Here is a 17,425-nt window from a genome sequence, read left to right as displayed (position 1 = left end):
TTCAGGGGGTTTGGCTGCACGTTTTTGAGGTGCTAAGCCCCTTACAGTATAAGGGGTAATAGACTCCCCTCGAAAATATGTGGCCAAACCCATGTTAAACAGAGCGCACGGCCGAGTGCACTTTACAGAATCAGCCTGAATGTGAATAATAAAGCTATGACAGCAGAAATTCTGAGCTGTTGCTTCCTCAATGTTAGTTTTGGTTTAATTGACTAGGATCAATTTAATTGCTAGAACACAGAGCATGATTTCTCTAGCAATGTTCTCTTTTTACAGTTTGCAAGTTTTAAGATTTCTGCTCCAATTTAAAAAATAGGAAAAAACCAGTAGAACTAGTAAGAAGAATAATGCCAACTGAGAGGCATTTACTATTACAGATATAAAGAACATAACAGCAGATAAAGACAATATGGCCTATCCAAGCTGTCCATTCACATTTTCTGTATAGCTTTATAAGCCTTTCCTATCCCTCAGAAATCCTCTGTGCTTGACCCATGCATTTTTTATGTTTAAATCTGTTTATTGAAAATTGTAATACAACATTCAACTAACTTCTGACATTGTCCTTGTCTCCACTACCTCCACAGGATGACAGGTCCATGCATCGTCCCCCCTTTTCTGGTCAGAAATATTTCCTTAGATTATTCCTTCTAGCCTCTTTCACCCTCAACTCATGACCCCCTCATTCCAGAGCCTCCTTTCCTTCAAAAGAGATCCATCTCCTGTGCATTTATTCGTTAGACATAATTATTTCTACCATTTATTTATTTAAAATCATTTCTAGACCAAGCCCTCCAAAGTTTGGGGCAGGTTACATAGTATGCACATAATAAAATGAACAACAAAACCATGAGGCATGACAAAACATAGTAAAAATAAATCATCAGAACAACCTTTGTATTACACGGGAGATCTTAATTGGTTTGTTGTTCTATAAGATCTTTAAATGCAGTCCTGAACGGATATATGTTAGGGTTCCCAGCCGCGGCCGGCTCCTTTCTTCCTCCGTGATGCCGGGATGGCTGCCGGCACCTCTGCGGCTGTGGGGAGACGTCCCCGATGCAGGCTCCTGACCTTCTCCTTCTCGGCAGCTCCTGCTGCCGAGCCACTGCTACGCTCTGTGGTGGGAGAGTGATCCCTCAGCCTCCTCTCCATGACGTCGGGCCGCACGCCAGCACTTCCTGCTTCCATTTCGGGTCACCGCCCTCCTAGGCGTGTGGCCGTGCCTCCTGCAATCATTTAAAGAGCTCACATCATCAAAATTATCTTCAGCTGTCCGGATGATGTCAAGGGTCAAGGAGTATTTATAGAAGCCTCTTCCTCATACTCCTCGACTTGGCAACGAGTCTGCTTGCTTCGGTGAGTTTGTCTGTGCTTCATTGTGCTCTTGCTCCTGCTTCCTGCCTTCCCGAGTCCTGTCCTGCCTTTCCAAGTCCTGTTCCTGCCGCCCATCCTTTAGCTTCTGGATGGATCTTCTGGTTTCTGACCTCGGACTGGCGATTGGTGATCCTCTGGCTTCTGACCTCGGACCGAACATTCTCAAGGGCCCACCTAAGTCCAGCTGGCTCTACGCACCCAAGGGCTCAACCTGTGGGGAACGGGGCTGGTATTGGTGAAGCTTCAGCCGGCCCTTGCTTCAGTTCAGCCTTGCTTCCCGACGGTGGGGACCTGTGGGAGTTCTCTCCCTCAGGTAGTGTCAACTCCCCTTTGGGCAAGGGGTCCACATCTCCTCTGTCAACGCTACAATGTACCGCATATTTATAGTTGGAACTGTGTTCCATAGTGTAAGTTCCATTCTTTTTTGGAACCCAATCGGGACTATCTTGGGGGTGGAATATCCAGCAATCATTGACTGGAGGAACGAAGTGTACGGATAGGAGTATATATCTTCAGGTCTGCGCTAACCCAAGGGGAGGCTACATTGTAAAGTAAGTTGTAAATAATTGATAATATCTTACATTGAATACGCCAATATATAGGTAGCCAATGCATTGAGTATAAAACTGGTGTTATGTGTTCTCTAATATTGGTTCCGATAAGCCTTCTAGATGCAGAATTTTGGATAATTTGTTGTGGTAAAGCTATGAAAAGAGAGTTGCAATAATTAACAGATGGAAAAATGAATGCATGCAAGACTGTTCTGAAATCAGATGTAGTTAAGAATGGTTTGATGTGTCTTAATAATCTTAATTTTGCGAAAGAAGTCTGAGTCATAATTAACAGTGGGTCAAGATTATGCCTAAATTTTGAACTTTTTTAGAAATGTGTAGTGTGTGATTGTCAAAAATAAACTGATCCGGTATAGTAGATCTAATGATATGGCTTAGTATGATGATTTCAGGGGTTTTTTTTCAGGTTAAATACATGTTTCCTCCAGGGTATACATGTTTAGATCTTTAAGTGATGCTCCCATATGCTTTATTATTACCATTTTTGTATTTGCTCTCTGGACTGATTCATCTAGTTTGTATCCTTTTGAAGGTACGGCCTCCAGAACTGTACATAGTATTTCAAATAAGGTCTTACTAGAGACTTATACAGAGACAATATCATCTTCTTTTTTCTGCTGGCGATTCCTCTCCTTATGCACCCAAACATCTTTCTGGCTTTTGTCATCACTTTGTCTACTAGTTTAGCCACCTTAAGATCATCAGATATGATCACCCACAACTCATGACCTGCCTAAATCTTGCGACCTTCTTGGGGTCTATATGGAATCCTGTAGTGGAGACAATGAAGCCCAGGAAGGGGAGAGACTCCTGTTTGAAAAGGGATTTTTCCAATTTGGCGAAAAGGTGATGTTCTCCCAGGTGTTGCAGGATGCGGCGAACCTCCAGGCAATGAGTGGGCCAGTCTTTTGAATAAATCAGTACGTCGTCCAGGTAGACAATGATGTTGGTGTGGAGCATGTCATAGAAAACCTCATTCATGAGATTCTGGAAGAACGCTGATGCGGTACATAGGCCAAGTGGTATCACTAAGTATTCGTAGTGGCCATCACGCATGTTAAAAGCGGTCTTCCATTCGTCCCCAGTTTAATGTGGACCAGATTGTAGGCTCCACAGAGGTCCAACTTAGTGAAGATCTTTGCTCCTTGGGGATGGTCCAGCAGTTCCGGGATGTCTCGGCAGGTGATAGCTTTAAGGCCTCGATAATCAATGAAGGGCCTCAAGGTGCCATCCTTTTTTGCCACGAAAAAGAACCCGGCGCCTGCCAGAGAGTTAAACGGACAGATGAACCCACTATCCAAGTTCTCACGGATGTACTGTGACATTGCCTGAGTCTTGGGGAGAGACAGTGGGTACACCCGACCCCGAGAGGGTGTGGTATTTGGCAGGAGGTTGATGGCGCAGTTAAACGGACGGTGCTCTGGGAGTGTCTTCGCCTTCTCCTTCGAGAACACATCCGCGAAGTCAGCATACTGGGTCAGCAGGGCTGGTGAGGATGTGGCCAGCAGGAGTCTGGGCCGGGGCAGGCCATGGAGATAGGTGGAATAGCAGTTGGGCCCCCAGGAGGCGAGATGCAGTGTCTCCCAATCGATGCAGGGGGTGTGCCTCTGGAGCCAACGGAGTCCCAGCACCACTGGGTGAATGGCCTTCTCAAGTACAAAGAACAAGATCTCTTCTTCGTGGAAGATCCCGGTGCAGAGTCTCACCGGGGCAGTGACATGGGTGACTCGACCTGGTAACGGGTCTCCTTGAATCAAGGAGATCACCAACGGTGGGATCCTTGGAACCATGGGGAGCTGTAGTTGCTTAACAAGGTCCAAATTTGTTGTCAGAGGATGTGGTTAGTGTAGTTAGTGTAGCTAGGTTCAAAAAAGGTTTGGATAAGTTTTTGGAGGAGAAGTCCATTAACAGCTATTAATCAAGTTTGCTTAGGGAATAGCCACTGCTATTAATTGCATCAGTAGCATGGGATCTTCTTAGTGTTTGGCTAATTGCCAGGTTCTTGTGGCCTGGTTTGGCCTCTGTTGGAACAGGATGCTGGGCTTGATGGACCCTTGGTCTGACCCAGCATGGCAATTTCTTATGTTCTTATATTCTTAAGCAGTGATTCAGAAACCTGCGACACTGCTTCGGGTCCCCTGAGTAGCGAAGAGGTGCCGGGAGGTGGAGAGAGGCGGAAGGGCTGTTGCTGCTGTGGGTGTCGGCAAGGGAACCCCTGGCATAGGAGTTGAGTTCAGTCAGTTGGTCAGACATTTAACCGTAGCTGCCAGGACATCCAGGCACTGTTGTTATTGCTGGAGCCGCTGCGCCAGTCCAGGAATGGCTTGGAGACCGAGCAGGTCCGCCTGATCCATTGCCTTGCCAAACTGTTGGTGGTGTGGACCCTTGATCCGGGATGAGGTGTGGAGCCATTACTAAGGGACAGCCCCAGTGGTCCTCATCTCCGGGAGGCAGTACTGGCGAGGAAGACCAGGCTGGAGCTTCACCTATACCAGCCCACGTTCCCCTCAGCTTGAGCCCTTGGGTGCCAGGGCCAGCAGGACATAGGTGCGAGTCTTCTCTCGACGAGGGTCCAATACCAAATCACAGGCCTGCATTAAAATTAATGGGGGATATACTAAACATTTTGAAGTTCGGCAAGGCACTCATCAGGGATGCCCACTATCTCCCCTGCTTTTTGATCTCTCATTAGAACCTCTTGTGGAACGCATACGGAGGGAAGGACACATTAGAGGTATAGGTAATGGAGGGTAACATAAGATGATTCTCTTCGCAGATGATACTTTTGTTCCCATTGGAGTCACCTGCAGAGTCCTTAGGTGGGGTGTTGAGGGGGATGTGTGGATTTGGGAAGCTTGCTGGATTCAAGGTGAATGAAGATAAATTTGAAATTTGAATATCTCCGCCTCATCAGAGTGTATGCAAACTTTTGAGATCTTTGTTTCCATTCAAGATAGCTAAAGACTGGGTTAAATAACTGGCTGTTCACATTGGGCCAGCAGGGGATAGGTTATTTTCTTCTCAATTATGAACTGTTGGTTAAGAATATTTTCACTGACTTGGATAAATGGGACTGTCTGGGATTGTCTTGGTTAGGCAGGATCACCTCAGTAAAAATGAATATATTACTGAGATTTTGTTACTTTTTTCAAACTCTCCCGATACTGATTCTGGATCACCTGTTGAAGGTAAGGCAGAAAAAGATCTTTAGCTTTATTTGGAAGAGGAGGCCCCCCGAGGGTGTCAAGAATGTGCTATATCAATCTAAATTGAGAGGGGGACTAGGTGTTCCCATTTTTTTTTTTTAATAATTATTTATTTATGCAGTTTTCAAAGAACAGAAAATAGTTACAGATACATTGATAATAATCATATTCTCATTTGTAATCTTAACATGTGAAATAAACATTTAGTATCTGAAATAGTTTTAACAAGTAATCCACTAGGAGTTTTTTAATTGAGGTAATTAAGCGGAATTTAGGAAAATTAACAATTGAAAAAATAAGGTAAGCATCTAACTTCCATTTATGCCACTAACCCATAGCCTGAGAACCTTGGGTTCGTGAATCCAAAAATACTCTTAATTGGGCAATATCATAAAATATGGATTTCTGATTTTGACACATAACTTCGCATTTGCATGGAAACCTTACAAGCATTTTCCCTCCCATACGTTCTACCTCATTTTTCAATTCAAGGAATTTCTTCCTTCTAATCTGTGTTTGACGAGATAAATCTGGATAAATCCATATGGGGGCCCCATGAAATTTCTCCAACCTATTTCTCATGAACAAGCGAAGTACCGCATCTCTATCAGCAGGGAATACAAAAGTTACATATAATGTAGCTCTAGTTAATATATCTGTTTCTAGTGATGACTCAATTAGTTCTGAGATATTCAATTGTGGTTCTATGATCTTATTCTCGTGATTTATACCATTCTGTTTTCTTTCCACATAATAAATTTTTGTTATGGGAGGAATGGCATTCTCTGGCATTTTTAATACATCATTAAGATATTCTTTGAACAATTCTCTCGGAGCAATCAAATCATGTCTTGGGAAATTGAGAACTCTCAAATTCAAATAGCGCAGTGAGTTTTCAATTGTCTCAAGTCTTTTATCATACACAATTTCTATTTTAGCAATTTTTTGAGAGCTACACTGTAAATTATTCATCCTCGTTTCCATTTCTTGTTGTTTACCATCAATTTTTGATATCACAGTCTCAATTTTCATAAAACGTTGATTTGTTGATTCCGTAGATTTAGTCAAATTAACTATAGCTGCTTCGAGCGATTTTATAGCTGACCAAATAGAACTCATTGTTATCTCTTCTGTTTCTCCCTTATTTACTTGATTACCCTCAGAGTTTATGGATCCAGTTAGTCCCACTCTGGCCAGGTCTCCTACTCCTTCTAATTCAAGAAAAGAGTCAGGTAAATCATTATCCGAAATAGAAATCTGTGGAGGAGGAGGAGTCTTAGGGGCGCCGGGTGTTAAAGATATTTCGGTCATGGGTTCTTCCACCCGCTCTGTGGCAGAATCCCCTGCGACCAAATTTACCGGCTCTTTCACAGATGCTGGTGAGTAGAAAGATGATATCTGTGTTTGGATAGGCATAGGATTGGGAGATGAAGTTATTACCTCCCTAATCCTAGCCTTCCTTTTAGTATGAGGCATGAGTTAAACAGGTAATTGTTCACAGTTCTCACACTTCCAACACTTCACGTTCCTTATTATTTTCTTACTCCTAGTGGTAATGGAGGTTTAGAGCAAGGGAGAAAAAAGAAAACGTAATAACTAGTTCTAACTCACAGTTCAAGTTGTTTTGTAGAATGAGTTCAAAATAAATTCAATTCTTCCAAATACGGTTCCTACATAGTCGCCCTTCCCACGATGCGCCGGGACGGCGACGATGCACCGAAGGGGGGGCTGGCTTTTATGCAAGAGCCAGGCGCCCCTTGATGACGTCGGCGTGCAGCGATTTGAATTACTGTGAGCAGGAAGTTCGGAATTCAGCGGGTGTCAGCAGATGGAAATACCAGTAAGTGCCTCGCCTCACTCTCTCCGTCCCTTGAAATCACCAAACAGATGGTCTCCCTCGCTCCTCCTCGAAGGATGCGCCGAAGGGGGCTGGCTTTTATGCAAAAGCCAGGCGCCCCTTGATGACGTCGGCGTGCAGCGATTTGAATTACTTTGAGCAGGAAGTTCGGAATTCAGCGGGTGTCAGCAGATGGAAATACCAGTAAGTGCCTCGCCTCACTCTCTCCGTCCCTTGAAATCACCAAACAGATGGTCTCCCTCGCTCCTCCTCAAAGGATGCGCCGAAGGGGGCTGGCTTTTATGCAAGAGCCAGGCGCCCCTTGATGACGTCGGCGTGCAGCGATTTGAATTACTGTGAGCAGGAAGTTCGGAATTCAGCGGGTGTCAGCAGATGGAAATACCAGTAAGTGCCTCGCCTCACTCTCTCCGTCCCTTGAAATCACCAAACAGATGGTCTCCCTCGCTCCTCCTCCAGGTGTTCCCATTTTTGCGTGGTATTTCGCGGCCTCCCAGCTGAGGGCACTTATAGATTGGCATAGCGTTTGGGTTAAAAAACCTTGGGTGCAATAGAATGTCACTGGGCTGGGAATTATACACTAGAAATGAGGGTGTGGAGAAAGAGGGTAGCTCCAGTGCATGATTTTTATCAATCTGTTCTTGCACAACTTTGCAGATATGGGAAAAAGTGGAGATCAGCTTTAGTGGGGGACAAGGAGTTTCATCATTTTACTTCTTTTCTCTTTCTGAACGTATTTTCACCAGGAAATAAATTTTGCAGCTTTAGATGGGCAGCCTTAGGGATGACTAGATTAGGGCAGCTATGAGGTGGAGGCAATGTTCTGCCCTCATCCATTCTTCAGGAGAAATATTCGTTGGAACGAAGAGATGGGTTTGCGTTACTTCAGCTGCTGCATTTTTATGAACCAAAAATGGATTACTCAGGATCTTAATAAAGGGAAAATGCTTTTTGAGGGTTTTTTGTAACGTCAAGATATGTAAGCCCATTTCTAAACTGTACGGGTTACTGAATGCAGATTTGCAGAGTAAACCTGCTCATTTAAGGGCATGGGAGAGGGATCCAAGTGCTCCTCTGGCGGACACGGAGTGGGATCAGTGTTTTTTTTTGACTGTGAAGAAATGCTCTGTATCTGCTGCCTTGATGGAGATGGGGTATAACATTCTAGGGTACATTTAAAAAAAAAGCGCGAGCACGTACTTTTGTTCGCGCACCAGGCGCAAAAAAAAGTACGCCGGATTTCAATAGATATGCGCGTAGCCGCGCGTATCTTAAAATCCGGGGTCGGCGCGCGCAAGGGGGTGCACATTTGTGCACCTTGCGTGCGCCGAGCCCTGCGCGCGCTGCCGTTCCTTCCAAGGCCGCTCCGAAATTGGAGCGGCCTCGGAGGGAACTTTCCTTCCGCCTTCCCCCACCTTCCCCTCCCTTCCCCTATCTAACCCACCCCCCAGCCCTACCTAAATCCCCCTCTTAACCTTTATCCTGGAAGTTACGCCTGCCTCCGGGCAGTCGTAACTTGTGCGCGCCAAATGTCTGCTGGCGCGGCAGGCCCCGACACAGCGGCCTGTGTCGGGGCACTCGGCCATGCTCCCGGACCGCCCCGGACCACCACCATGCCCCCAAGCCGACACCATGTCCCCTGGCCACGCCCCTTTTTGCAAGCCCCGGGACATATGTGCATCCCTGGGCTTGTGCGTGCCGCCGAGTCTATGCAAAATAGGCTTGGCGCGCGCAGGGGCAGATCTCCTCAGGTTACGCCGTATGTTACGCGCGTAGCCTTTGAAAATCTGTCCATCTTTTTAGATGGTATTTAACTCCAGTTAAACTCCACAGAATGTTCCCAACAGTACGCGAGCGTTGTTGGTGGGGCTGTGGGAAGGTGGGAACATTTTTTCATATGTAGTGGGAATGCTTCAAGGTGCAGCAGTTATGAGAGGATATTGTTTTGTGTTTTTGGGATCTTACAGGGAATTCTGTGATACGGGACCCAAAATTATTTCTGCTAGGTATACCAATAGAGTCCAAAACTGATTTGGAATACACATTTTTTACACAAGTGTTATTGGCTGCTAAAGGAGAAATCGCCTATCAGTGGCGTTTGCTGACATTCCTAGTTTATTGTCTATAAAGAATAGGCTGAACAAAGTGTTTGCTATGGAGAAATTAGCAGTGAAACTGGTGGGTTCTTTGATTAGATTTGGAAAAATTTGGAGATCTTACATTGAATGGCTGCGTAGCCATGGAGAATTATCCAGGGGATAACTTGTTGTATATATTTACCCTATCTTATGATTCTCATCTAAGTATATTTGGTCATTAGTGTCACGTCACATTTCCTATGGAGTTGGTTCAATAATGTGTTGTGGGGTTTGAAATCCTTTCATGTATTGTTATAGCAATAGGTACTTAATATCTATTAGTAATGCCTTGGTGGGTACTACAAGTCCGGTTCCAGGACCTTGTGAAGTATTTGTGTGCTTGCCAGAGATCTCTTGATGAGGTCGTTAATGGAGGGGGGGGGGGGGGGGGAGGGATGGGTGACATTTCTAATTTGTATATAATGCTTGGGGATAGTGTTGTGAACCCCCCTACCTCTTCCAGCTGCTCTCAGCGCGGCAGTCCGCCACCAACGCTATCCTCTGCGGCCTGGGGGCTGTATTCTTCTCCTGCCCTGCGTGGCAGGGCTGAGTTGTCGGGAGCCTCCCTCCATGGCTGAAGCCGCCACTGCCGCTCCTGCTCCGCCCAACATGTTCCCTTAGTGGCTGGAGCTGCTGCCGGGGTCCTCAGATGGCAAGGAAGCCGTCCTTGTCACTGCCGGGTTCTTCAGATGGCAGGGAAGCTCTCCCTGCCGATGCTCGCGTCTGCCGGTGCCTTCTTTCCTCATCTTCGTGGCAGGAGCCGCTCCTCTTTGGGCCTTCCACGTGGCAGGGATGCCACCAACGATCCTGCTCTCTCCTGCTTCTCCTTAGGCGCGGGCGCACGCCTCAGCTCATCTCTTAAAGAGCCAGTGGTGGGAAAAGCCCTGCGGTCCTTGAAGATGATATCTGTTGCGATTCCGGGTCGGCCCCGGAATCGCTACTCACTTCTTCGAGCTCCCGCGTTGGGCCCGCACTCCCCGGACCTCCGGGGACCTCAGCCACCGCAGGCTCGGCGTTCCCCCGCCTCACCCGGGCCTGTACTAGCTCCTGCCAGGCCCTCTTCACTGCGTCGCAGCAGCCGGCGTTCCTCGGCGGCTGGCCCCGCCCCCTAGACGCACGCGCGCGTCTCTGAGCCAAATTTAAAGGGGCCAGCGCGGGAAAAAGCAGGGGAAGCCTCCGGGTGACGTCAGACGCTGCAGGGTATTTATACTTGGCTGAGCTGCAGGGTATTTATACCCTGCAGCTCAGCCAAGACATTGCCTTGCAACGAGGTTCCCAGGTTTACCCTGTCTCCAGTTGCTGCGTTCCTGATCCTCTTGATTTCCTGTGCTTCCTGATCCTGGACTGGCTTACGGTGATTCTCGGCTTCTGACTCTGGACTGGCTTACGACGACTCTTGGCTTCTGACCCCGGTGCGGCTTACGGTGATCCCTCTGGCTCTGGACCTCGGACTGGCTTACGACGACTCCCGGCTCTCGGACCCAGCCTTGGCTTACAGCGATCCTTTGGCTTCTGATCCCGGACTGGCAAGCGACGATACTCTGGTACACGACTCTGGACTGGTGAGCGACAACCTCGGACTCCATCGGACTCCGCCCCCGCGGGCTCTCCTAAGTCCCAGCGGCCGGGTTCCTACGGGCTCCTCCTGGGGGGACTCCGGCTTCCAGGGTGAATCTCCTAAGTCCCAGCGGCCGAACTCCTACAAGCTCCTCTCGGGGGAGGCTCGGCTTCCAGGGCGAAGATCTCCTCACCACTGTACCAGCTCCACCGCTTCATCCTTCCTTGCCACGGCCCTTGGTCGCATAGGGCTTTCCCGGATCTTCCTCCAGCCACTTTCTACTCCGTCCTTGCCGCCTTCCGATCGGGACCTCCGTTGTCATCTCATTCAACGACTCTTCATCCGGTTCTGATCGGTCCAAGGGTCCACGTTCGTAACAGATATCATCCACCAGTCCTGCTTCAGTCCTATAAAAAGGGCCCTGTGCCAATCTCTCGTTGCCTTCGCAAGGAGCCAGTTTGCTCCTGGGTGTCCAGACCTTCACTCCAGGAGTCTTCTGAGGTCCATCGCTTCAAGGTCCTGTGTTTCCTGTTGGAACTCCTTTGTCATTGAGCCTTTGTTCCTGATGTTCCATGTCCAGATGTTCCGCAGTCCTGTGTGTTCGTTCCTGAAAGCCTTGATGTTCCAGATGTCCTGTTTGTGGTTCCGTTCCTGAATATCCTGTCGTTCCACATCCTGATGTTCCTGATGTCCCAGAAGCTCCGTGTTCCTGTTGTCTTGTTCCTGATGCCCTTGTCTTCTCTTCTGCATCCAGTTCCCAGGTTCCTTGTATCCACCTTTCCTGGCGTGCCACGTTGTAGTCCATGACCAGCCCACGGGATGGCTGTGTAGGGCGCTTCGTGGTACAAGGCCTCCTTCTCTGCTGCAGCGCAAGCCTCCAGGAGACTTCTGTCGTGAAGCCTTGTTCCTGTGTCTCTTGTTCCCGGTCTAGAGAGTTCCCTTGCATCTGCTCCGTCCATGCCAAAGACTTTGCCAGTACCTGCTCCGCTTCAGCGTGGTCCATGACCAGCCACAGGCGGCTGTGTAGGGCACGCCCCGGTGCAGGCCTCTACGGTATCTTCGCCATGTTCCTGTCTCAACTTCCATTACCTCGTCTTGAGTCTGCTTCACGTCCAGTGTGGTCCAAGACCAGCCCATGGGATGGCTGTGTAAGGCGTGCTGTGATGCAGTTCTCACCCAGTACTTTTGCCTGACTCCCAAATCCTTGCTTGAACTCCTGATTAATCCAAGTCCTCGCCTGAGTCTTCGTCTGTGCATCCAAGTCCTTGTCAAGTATTCAAGTCTATGTCTGAGTCTTCATGTTCCAGCCCTCAGCCTCCGTCTGGCCTCACGCACTCGTCGTTCCCAAGGGGCGGGTCCGAAAGGGCTTCCGAGTGGCTGGAGGTCTACTCTCATGACCAGCTTTGCATTGCTGGGTCACACTGGTGCATGCAGGTCCAGCGGAGGCTGGGTCCAGCTTTGTTCCTGTTCCGGAATCTATCACTTGTCTTCAGTCCAGTCTTGTTCCTGTCCTGTCCATGCTCGGGCATGCCTCGCCTGCCTCGGTACCTCTTTGGAATTCCTCTGGGGTCAAGCCGTGGCCCAAGAACAAACATTCAGGGCCCGACCCTTGTGTACATATCAGCAATTACATGCATGGCTGGGCCCTTTTGAAAATGCGTGCAGTGTGCGCAGGGCCCGGCCACACACATAAGTGCCGATTTTTACGTGCACGGTCATTTTAAAATTTGACCGTCTGTTAGGCATGAGAAAGGCTATTCAGTTCTTTTCCATGGGAGGTGGAGAAGCTTATATTTAAACTCCTTACTGATGGGAACTGGTAAAAATTAAACATTTGATGCTTCTTGAATAATTCACAAGGACTCAGGTTGATAGTTCCCAAACAAACTCTCTTTTTATGATAATGTGAAGAAACAATTTTACAGAAGAAAACATATTTACAGTCTATTTACAGTTCATCCAATATGCTACCAGGTAAACTTCTTTCCCAAGTCTTTACTACTACTGTGCAAACATGGCAGAACGAACTGTAAGGGATTTTTAGTCCCTGTGGGAGGAGACATCTCTTGTAACGACCAAGGGCCCACACTTTATCATCCAAAACCATAATAGATTGCTAACTCCATGGACCCGGCTCAGTTCGCAGCCTTACAGGCCATTCCCTGGCCTGGCTCAATGGATCACAGAACAACAGAATTCTTTAGAGACAGCCGCAGCCTTCAGTCAGTTGAATCCTCGACTGTCTTTCCTGACGGCTCTGGAGAAAGATGCTTCTCCTCAAATGGTTGCAATTCATTCCACAGTACCACTGCCAGCCCCTACATGCTTTTTGGGTGATGCCCAGATGTTCAGGGGTTTCATCAACCAGTGCTCTATGCATTTTTTATTGCAACCAAATTATTTTCCTAATGCAGTCACCAAAACCACTTACATTCTGTCACTTCTTGATGGAAGAGCCCTGGCCTGGGCTTCACCTCTTTGGGAACGAAGTGATCCTGTTTTGAGTGATTTGACTGCTTTCTTGGACCTCTTCAAAGCGACATTCAATGATCCAGCTCGTCTGACCATCACAGGGTCCACTCTTCTTCGTCTACAGCAAGGAAACAAGCCCTTGCCAGACTTCGTTATTGAATTCAAAACATTAGCATCTGAACTCCACTGGGACTCGGGATGTCTACATGCCATATTCTTAGAGGGCCTCAATACCCGTATCAAGGACAAACTATCTGCTCGTGACTTGCCAGATTCCTTGGAATCTCTGATGGAGCTTGCCAGGAGAGTCGATTGCAGGATCTGTGATCGGACTCAAGAGGCAAAGTGTCACAAGAAGCACGCTACGGGGAATACTCGCCCTCAAACTTCACACACGACCTTATCCCAAGCGTCACTGCCCAGTGAAGAAGAAGAAGAACCGATGCAGTTAGAACGCAGTCATTTGACCTCTAAAGAGAGACGTTTTCATAAACGCTTGGGTCTCTGTATGTACTGCGGTCAATCAGGTCATGCCTTTCAGACCTGCCCTATTTGTCCGGAAAAGGCAAGACCTAGGATCTGTTGGAGGCCTTCTCCTAGGTCTAACTACACCCTCTCCTCCACTATCACTCCCTGTCTCTCTCAAATCCGGAGGTCTCGGGTTTTCTACACTCGCCCTTGTGGACGCAGGTGCAGGAGGTAACATTTTGCCTAAGAGTGTCGCAGACCATTTGCGAATCCCTATTACTCCTATAGCTACGCCTCTGCTGCTGTCTTCAATACATGGAGAACCACTACCGGGAGAGGTCTCGCTTACCACACAGCCCATATGTCTTTGCACAGGAGTCTTACATACTGAGGAAATCTCCTTTTTACTCCTCGAGAAAGCCATTCACCCTGTGGTATTGGGCCTACCATGGCTACAAAAACACACACCACAGTTTAATTGGACCACCATGGAACTTTCCAAGAGGGGCCCTGGCTGCCATGATCGCTGTATAGCCAAAGTATCTCCACTTCCGTGCATGATAACAACTCCATTCCTACCATGATTGCCTTCACAATATGTGTCCTTTTGGGACGTCTTCTCCAAACAAGCAGCAGACATTCTACCTCCAAGCAGAACCTTTGATTGTGCGATAAACCTCAAACTCAACTCTGAACCTCTGAAAGGAAGGGTATACCCCCTCTCCTTGACAGAGACTGAGGCCATGTCAACCTATATCCAGGAGAATCTGCAAAAGGGATTCATCAGACCCTCTAAATCCCTGGCCGGTGCTGGGTTTTCTTTGTTGGGAAAAAGGATGGATCTCTTCGCCCTTGTATCAATTACAGGGGTCTTAATGAGATCACCATCAAGGAACGTGTTGCGTCCGGTCTCAGACAGCTTTGACCTCTGTGCCTCACCTTTCTTTCTGCTCTCCCCGCTAGTCTTGGGAAGATGGCTACCTCCGCGTCTTCATGCCGCTCTCTCCAGCGTCCCCAGAACGGCTATGGCAAGGCTATCCGCCATGTTTCTCCTGAGGGCCTCCTAGGGTGCGCGCGCGCATGCCACCCACATCTTTATCCACGTCATGGCGGGAACGTCGGGGGCGTCCCCCTCAAGTGACGTCACACCATCCGGGTATTTAGCCTGCCCTTCGTTTGCTAACAGATTGCTTCGTTTGCAAGGATTGGAATGCCTCTGGTCTAAGCTACTCTGCCGCTTCCTTGCTGCCGCTGGAAGCTCTCTCTGCCCTTCGGGGTATTTCATCTAACCTGGGAACCCTCTCCTCTGGGGCCCTTTGCTTTCTTTCAGGTGCCTATCTGGGATACCAGATACTCGCTCCTTGAAGGCCTGCTCTCCCTACTTTGGTGCCTGCAATCCAACTACTTCTACCTGCTGGGATCTACATCTATACAGCTACCAATTTAGTGAGTAATTTAACCTTTGTCAGTCTATCTCACCTACAGCTCAGCACTGGGAACCTACATCCGGGACTCCCTATACTACCGAGAGCTGCTACATCTATCATTCTGGGATGGGTCTCCTTTGCCGAGGGCCCCTGGATGGCTTTTACTGGATTACCTCACTACTGCCACCTCTGGTGGTATCATCCTGCTGTATAATAAAGACAAATCTGTGTTTATGTGTCCCGAGTCTAGCCTGGTACTGCGGTTCCTCACGGGGCTCCTCCCCGTGGGAGTGGCTATCACCGCAGTACCCAAGAATCCACTCCAATACCTCAAAACCATAACAGATCACTACCCGCTACCACTGATTACAGAACTGTTTGACAGACTTCAATGGGCTAAGGTGTTCACCAAATTGGATTTAAAAGGGGCCTACAACCTGGTCCGAATTCGTCACTGGGATGAATGGAAAACAGCCTTTAACACCCGTGACGGGTACTTCGAATACTTAGTTATGTCTTTTGGATTGTGCAATGCACCCACAGTGTTTCAGAACATGATGAATGATCTCCTGCGAGATCTCCTGTATCAATGCAAGGTATTATATTTGGATGACATCCTGATTTTCTCTCAAGATATCTCTCAAGGTACTCCAAAAATTGCGTGACAACCATCTTTACGCAAAACTTGAAAAATATGCCTTTCATCAGGAATCTGTGCCCTTCCTGGAGTACATTGTTTCTAAGGATGGGTTTCAGATGGACCCACAAAAGCTGAAAAGCATTTGAGAGTGGCCACAACCTATTGCTTTGAAAGCTTTATGCCGCTTCCTGGGCTTCACCAACTACTACCGTACCTTCATCAAGAATTATTCCACCCTTATAGCACTACTCACGGCCATGACTAGAAAAGGAGCTGACCCATCCCGATGGTCTCCTGAGGCCGCATCAGCCTTTCAAACACTCAAAGAAGCCTTCCAAACCAAGCCTTGTCTACGCCACCCCAATCTGCTGCATCCTTTCATCATCAAGGTTGATGCCTCTGACATCGGCATAGCAGCGGTGCTAAGCCAATATAGCGAGAACCATGTCCTCCATCCCTGCTCCTTCTTCTCACGGCACTTCTCACCAACCAAGAAGAACTATGGTATTGGAGCCAAAGAATTGTTAGCTATAAAATTGGCTTTCGAGGAATGGTGCCCATGGCTGGAAGGTGCTCAGCACCAAATCACGGTGTATACCAATCATAAAAACTTGGAATATTTGCGACATGCCCAATGTCTTAATCACCGGCTAGCGAGGTGGTCATTGTTCTTCAATCGATTTGATTTCCTCTTAAAATACCACCCAGTGGAAAAAAATGTTAGGGGAGACGCTCTCTCGAGGTCATTCTCTCCGGTGGATATACCCGATGAACCTCGTCACATCATCAGTCCTGAAAAAATAGTGCTAGCAGCCACTCAAACCATTCCAGTGGGTAAAACAGTGGTGCCTCGCGGACTATGGAAGAAGCTATTGAAGTGGGCACACGACTCTCGGCTAGCTGGCCATCCCGGTCAAAGTCGGACATTAGCCATGCTTCAACGATTCTACTGGTGGCCTACTATGAAGACTGATGTTGACGCTTACGTGGCATCCTGTGCCACTTGCGCAAGACAAAAGCCGCCTGCTGGACGACCTTGGGGCCTCCTCCAACCTTTGCCCAAACCAGAGGAACCATGGACACACATCGCAACTGACTTCGTGGTGGACCTACCTCCTTCTGCTGGAAACAACACGATCTGGGTGACCGTTGATCGATTTTCGAAAATGGCATATTTTGTGGCCCTGCCAGGATTACCATCCACTGCTGAGCTGGCTAAACTATTTGTGAAGCACATCTTCCATCTCCACGGCATGCCCAAGCACATCTTGTCCGATAGAGGAGTCCAATTTACTGCTAATTTGTGGAAAGCCTTATGTCGGAAATTCAACATTACGCTGGATTTAACCTCGGCTTACCATCCGCAGTCCAATGGCCAAACAGAACGCATGAACCGGACCCTTAAACAGTATTTACGCTCTTACATGAATACCAGACAGAGCAATTGGGCAGAACTGCTCCCATGGGCCGAATTTACCCTCAACTCATATCCAGCTACAGCCACCGGATCAACACCATTCCAAGTGGTGTATGGCCACCAACCTTTACCTCCATTACCAGTACCACTCTCCGTGACGTCTCCAGCAGCTCAGGCCACTTCTGATGAATTACAACAAGTGTGGAGACAGAAAAAAGAGCTACTCCTGAAGGCGGGTCAAAGGGCCAAGAAGACTTACAATGCTCACCATAGGGAAGCACTTCAATTTCAGCCT

At 48.0% G+C, this 17,425-nt stretch overlaps 1 protein-coding gene across 5 annotated transcripts in view; it reads right to left on the bottom strand.

Moving 5' to 3' along the window:
* Nucleotides 1–17,425, bottom strand: part of KIAA2012 (KIAA2012 ortholog) — a 389,440-nt gene that overhangs the window by 301,159 nt on the left and 70,856 nt on the right. The gene's annotated exons all lie outside the window — the stretch shown is intronic.

The sequence above is a fragment of the Rhinatrema bivittatum genome, chromosome 6, assembly GCF_901001135.1.
Source record: "Rhinatrema bivittatum chromosome 6, aRhiBiv1.1, whole genome shotgun sequence".
Classification (NCBI taxonomy): Eukaryota; Metazoa; Chordata; class Amphibia; order Gymnophiona; family Rhinatrematidae; genus Rhinatrema; species Rhinatrema bivittatum.
Note: the sequence above shows the minus strand (reverse complement) of the source record. Positions and strands in the feature narration are given on the sequence as shown.